Here is a 6784-nt window from a genome sequence, read left to right as displayed (position 1 = left end):
AATCATTCTGTAGAAGCTCAAAGACAATTGATGGATAAATATCCCAATAACCCACGTTTTGAAACAATGAAATGTATCATTTATGCTAGTTTATCAGATACAAAAGCAAAGGTAGTGGCATGGGATCATAATTCAGATAATGAATATAAGATGTTTATGATTTTCATCTAAAGGGTTAGATTTATTCATAGTGCATTTTAAGAAAAATGTGGTGGGGATAAGATAAATGTTATTGTAGATTTCTGAAAGGAATGTTATACAAAAATATGCTATCAATTCACAAGGCGACAAAGTAAATATTGATTTATTCAGAGGTATTGATAACATTTTCTAGTTGGCATTTAGAACTGGAGAGATATGGGAATTGATTAATGAGATTTTTAGCATGTGGGAGAACATTGCCATTAAAAACCAAAAGATCAAAAGGTCTAAACCATTGATATGTAGCAACAATAAATCAGGTCCTGAAATGAAGCAACTTCTAGAAGATATGACTATCACACCTTGGAGAGCATTGCAAGGAGTTAAGGATGAAAAACTTGTCAAAGCAATATTATCTTGTGTGAGGTTAGGGGAATTATCATTGGAGGAAATGTCTAAGGAATTTCAAAAGTAAGTTTGTTGAATTATTTTTACTTATTTCTAGATTATAATTTTCTTTTAAATATAACATATTGTTCTTGGTAGTATTTTTTATATATATCATTATATTAACTTTTTTTACTTTATCTACGCAACCACAAAGTTTACATGAAAATACAAGAACAAATGGTTAAATTGTTGAATGAAGATAGTTGGGATGATGTTGTATGCAACTATCCAGATTCAAGTTCTACATCAACATTAATTTTTTATTATCTTGCATTAAAAAGGTATGTTGATTTATACATTCATTTTTATTCATCTGTATACTATTTTTATTTTGTAACTTACACATATATTTGTTTATTTTATTAAAGATGAGGAAAGATGCAAATGGAGCACTAGATAGTTTCAGAACCTTTATTGAAAAATTAAGATCGAAAGATTGAAGAAGAAACGTCTTAAGAATGTTGAACTTGATTCAACTTTTACTGATTTCATTTGGAAAAGGCTTGACACTATTCAATATCAAGTAATAAAAGGCGACCGTGAAGACATTGCTAAACTCATACCTAAAACGGATTATGCCCTAGTTATTGCAGATATTCCCCATGGTTTCAATATTCCAAACATTGACTATGATAGTGTCCCTTATACTTATCAAGCTATTAGTAAAGTGGTTGCGAGATTTGTAGAAGTCACATCATCACCATTATGGAGATTTGTGACATTTCATTCAGACACACAATTGGAAATGTTATTGTCAAGCTTCAAGGGGAAAACAAACTCAAGGATGCAACTTACATGGTAAGGCGTTGAAAATGTATATTTGATTAATGTTAAAATATTTATTTATGTACAAGTTAACTGAACTTTTACTATTTCATGTCATAGGAAAAAGACAAATCTACGTAACCATGAAGATCAACCATATATAAATGATTGTGAGTTCATCCATATTGATAGCTGGGCAAAATATGATAGCTATATGTCTATGATTTTTAATCGGGTAGATGGAAAGATTCATAGCCAAGTACTGTCTTATGATGCTGTTGTGAGAAAACTAACATAGGAAGATAAAGAAGAAAAAAGAGAGATAGTTAACATTTATAAAAAACCACAGTTATTGATTAACTATCTTATAAACATATTTTCAAATGAAGGAGATTGGGTTCTGGATTTATTTTCTGGCTCAGGTAAGTTTTATTTTTTCCACTGGAAAAATCGTAATCTTTCATTATAATTGAAAAATTACATGTTGTAGATGCTTTTCAACATATGTTGTGTTTGGCCCTTAGCCATCTCTGTGGCCATAATAAAAAATGGTGCTCAGTTTTGTCAGAAAGAAGATGCATATATCATCCATCACCATGCAGGGTGCTCGGTTACTGTCTATATTTCTATCTACAATAATTAACATGCACCACGCAGGGTGATGTCAAAGAATATAAAAAAACAAGAAAAGAAAAAATGATCTAGCTGGCCTATGTTTTCCTGCCCTTATTCTTCTCCACTCTTCGCCAACCTCCAGTGTTGGGAGTGGGAGCAATAATGGCAAACTAGTTTTCCATTGTATTCAATGGTTTTTCTTTGTCAGATTCCGATCCTTCGGAACCATGAGTTCATTTGATGCCACTTACTTTCAGCTGAGATTCTTGTTGCTGTTTCATATTGTTTTGCCCCAAGTTAGTCTCCTGGGTATTCTCTTCTTGTATGTTTTCCTGTCCCATTTGCTCGCCTGTAGGTTCTGTCTTCAATTCCTCTTCTTCTAACGGTTCAGTATGCTGCCAACCTTTGGGTTTTTTCTGTTGCTTTTTATTCCCTTTAGGCTTCTTCCTAGCCAATGGACAGGCATATTGGAGGTGCCCTGTTTGCAAGCATCTGTGGCATCGGAATGCTGTGTTCTCATAGTCAAGCGGTTGTGTCCACAGTGAATTATTAAAATTCAATGTGATGTGATTTGGTAGTCCTTGACTCAGGTCCTGGATAGCCCTTTCTTCATCTGATTTTAGGAACTTCCCCAAGGAGTTCCCACTGGTTATTAAAACTTTGTGATGCCAAAAATGTAGTGGGAGGTTATGTAGCCTTACCCAAACTGGAATTGTTGAAACTACCATGGTATTGGCACCGAATTCCGGGAACCATGGGGTGATGAAGAGGCTAGCATTGCCCCAAAACTAAGGCCCCTAATTGATGATGTTATCTCGTTCTTGTTTTGTGTTGAATCTGACTATGAAAAACCCTTTTGGGCATAGATAAATTTCATAGTTGGGTGACCATGTGGAGAAGATCCATTGATGCAGTGCGTCAGATTTTGGCCAGAAACCATTAAATCTACAGATAACAGAATTTTGGGCTAAATCTGTGTATAGATCAGTTACCTCCAGTAGAGATACTGTAAGCATTGGATATTCCGGCTTCTGTTCCATAATGTAGGGTCCCGGTAGCTTTGATGTTGGTGCTGGTTTGTTTTGCATGTGTTCCTTCACTTTGACTGCATCACGAAAGGAGCCTGTTGTTTTAGAGCTGGCTCCCTTGCATCTGCCTCGCAGTCTCAGATTTAGTATGATAGTTGAATCTTTGGTGATGCCATAGTCCTGAAGTGTATGATTATCCTGCAAACTGTATCCTGTATATATCAGATTTTGGTATGTTATTGGGGTTCCCAGTTTTATCTGGATCTCCTTTTTTAACTCCTTAATGCTCATCCCCTTGCTGATCTGTATGCAATAATGTCTGCCTCCTATCGATCTGATAAAAATTTGCATCAGATCTTCCTCCATACCTGGTGAATCAACCTTGTCTAGGCCTCGATCTGTTGGATTTGCCTTCTCTGTCTGCCCAAGAGCACCGCAAAGTTTGGGAAACTGTCTGTACCCTGTTATCTCCTGTTCAGGCTGGCCGAGGTCGTTTTTTAGAGGCCCAATCGTAATGCCCAGAGTACCTACATTTATCAGGAAAGCTCAGACCTCCAGGTGCATGGCGATTTTTGCTAGGAAAGCCCCTGGCATCGTCTTCCCCTTGTTGACATTGAGCCGCGCCAGTTCGGATGAGAGTGGGGGTGCAGCGAGCCGCACGACCCTCGATCCTGCCCACACAACCCTGTCTTGCCTGACGGCTTCGCCTTTGTTATTTTGCTTGTGAATGGCAGATCGATCGGAGCTAGGGTCTGGTCGATGTTGGGGTGTGGCTTTCATTCCTTTTCCCGGTAATATTGATCCCTGCTCTGCCCAGAAAAAGCCGCCCTGAGTCATGAAGAGAGGGCACGCCCCTGGCCTGAGAGGGAGTCGATCTGTCGTGGAGGAAGTGTTTTCTAGTTCAAATCCAGGCCAAACCATGGATAGAAAGTCATGGTCGGCAAACCCGACTGCCGATCTGCGTGCCGTTCCATTGTAATTTTGATTGCTGGTTTGCAGTGCGACGACGGCACAAATATCTGCTTCTAAAACCCTAGCCATCTCCTCCTTCCAGGAGTGTGCATAATGGCTTGAGGTAAGTTTTATTATATGGAATTGAATTTCAATATCTTATTTCTTAATTTATATGTCATTTTACTAATTTACTTCATTATTTCTTTTGTGCTTGATAATTAGGTACAACACTAGCATGTTGCCTTCAAAAAAGGAAGAAGTTGCATTGCCATTGAAAAAGATCCAATATAGTGCAATTTTATTTAGCAAAGAATTAATGCTCTTCAATTTCTTCTAGATGCAATGCAAGAAATTGGGTTGAAGAAAGGGGACTTTAGTGAATCACGTGTGGCAAAAAAGGCAAAGGAACCCGAACCACCATTATATGGATTGATTGGAAAGGAATACATTGGGAGATTTACAGACATCAAAGATCCATTCGAAGAGGAAAATGAGGAAAATGAAGCAGAAAATATTGTAGAAGAAGACAATGATGAAACTCTAGAGGATGAAGAGTTTGGATTACGTGATATTGTTGATTAAATTTAAGTTATGCTTGGAAATCAGGCTCAATTTTTGTAACTATTAATTAGTTATACATGTAATGTTTTAACTTTGACATTTTATGATAAGAACAAACATTCGATTAATGTTGTTATGTGTTCAATATTTGTATTATGTGATTTTTGTATTAATTTTTATGTTAATCATTATTTTTTGAAAAAAACTGTGATTATTATTTTTTTTTGTAAAAAAAACTATTATTTAACTAGTTTTAGTTAATTTTTTCCTATAAAAATTATGATTTTGACATGTTATATCTAGCAAAAAATTACAAAAAATGATCAAAATGTGTAATTTTTTAGTTATATTTATGTTGAAAATGGTTATTTTTATGTCAATTGTTAAAAATTATTGTTTTTTAGAGACAATTATTTCATGTGCATTGAAAAATTAATTAACGATGTATAAATATGTAGAATATCGAAACTTCAAAATATTGACCTTCTTCTTTAAATATGCAAAACAATAAAAACCTCACTAAAAAAATATTTTTTTTTAAATAAAAACAAGAAAATATGAAGAAGAAAACCACTTCAAAAATTGTTAAATTTAGAAAATAATTATTTACATTTCATACATTAGAAAATTTAAACTCAAAAAATAGGTCTTTTAAAAAAGGGCCTCATGCAGAATCACCACTTTTTTAAATCAGCATGCAAATCACTAACATTCTAAAACGTAATGTACATAAAAAAATTTAAAGTGCCAAAAACTATGCTCTAAAAAAAATGTGTGTTCTGCATCACCCCTTTTCAAAATCGGGTCACTTTTTTGCTATCTCTATGAAACGGGTAACAATATCAGTTCCCATTTCAAAGTTTACATTGTTCTGCGCTTCCACGTATCGTTGAGTATATTTTTGAAGTCCACCATAGGTTTCTATCCTCACCATAGGTAACGGAGTCAGTTGTTTTGTACAATGTGATACACCAAACACAACATCAAGGGAGGTTTCCTGCCCGTACCTAAATCCTTGGTTCTCCATGGTTGTATATCACAGTTCACAATTGCTTGATAAACCTTTATGCCTAGCTTACCCTCTTTGATCTATTTTTTGTGCTAATTGTTAAAATTTATTAATCCAACACGGAAGAACAAAACCATTTACCCCGTCATTCACATAGAATGCAAAATAAGCCTCCCCTTTCACCTGAGGCAACTCCTGGCCATTGTTAGAAGCATAAGAAAACAAAGACTACCGAATCTAGTACTTCAGGAGCTATTACTTCTGGTCCTCCATCCGAGATAGATCCACTAGAATCATATTTTCCTGTGGATACAAATTCTAAGATTACCTCTCCATTGACTGATGAATCTGGCACAGTTGAAACTGAAGCACCTGAAATCTCATTACCTTAGGTCATTAAACCCAACTTTACTGAATCAGAGACAACTCAACCTGAGGTACCTCATATATCTACACCTATTAATTTAAGACCTTCTTATTCTCTTCCTATGTCTTAGACACAACCCTAAACTATATATCTTGGACTTGACGGTGAACCACTTCCACCTGGTCTTGTGAGTATCGAAGAGATTCCATAGGGAGAGCCTCAACCCTCTTCTCCCATTTGAGTAGGGGATAATTTTTTATTAGGCCCATGCTTTTCCTTCTCTTCATACTCCATTTCAACCTCCTTTGTCTGATCCTTTTCCTTTCAACTCACCTTTGAGTTTCCCTTGGAAATCTCCTTTGGGATAATTAACCATGATTGAATCTGCTTTTTCTTAGCTTATATCTACTACGCTACTACCATGGCTGAGACAAGCCAAGTTTCAACCTCATCCATGTTTGTAACGACACTAGAGGCACATTTGTATGGTGGCCTGTTCATCTTGCCTGGTTACCAATCTTTGTCGGGTACCTTCTCTGGTGCAACATCCAACCCCTTGACCTCCCCCATGACATCTACATATGGAATTCCGTTTGGCACTTATTTAATGAGTGCTATGTAGTCAACTCCTCTTCCTCCATCTACACCTACAGTTCAACAACAGACTGGTCCTTATATTAGTGGGCATGGTTATCTACAACAACCAATCCACCTCCTATTGGGAACTCTCCTCTTGGGGGGGTAGTTGCCTCCATATTATCCTCCTCTTTCAGCAAGGGAAACCTGTTGTAGGTTCATTTCCATCTCCTCAAGTTAGTGCTCAACCTCAAATGAGTCCTCCATATTCAGGAATGGATGCTAATGTTTGAAAACCTACTTTTCTTATTCAACCTG

Source organism: Pinus tabuliformis, chromosome 9 (genome assembly GCF_031772625.1).
Source record: "Pinus tabuliformis cultivar Carrire ecotype Pingquan chromosome 9, CPIR1, whole genome shotgun sequence".
NCBI classification, from domain to species: domain Eukaryota; kingdom Viridiplantae; phylum Streptophyta; class Pinopsida; order Pinales; family Pinaceae; genus Pinus; species Pinus tabuliformis.
Note: the sequence above shows the minus strand (reverse complement) of the source record.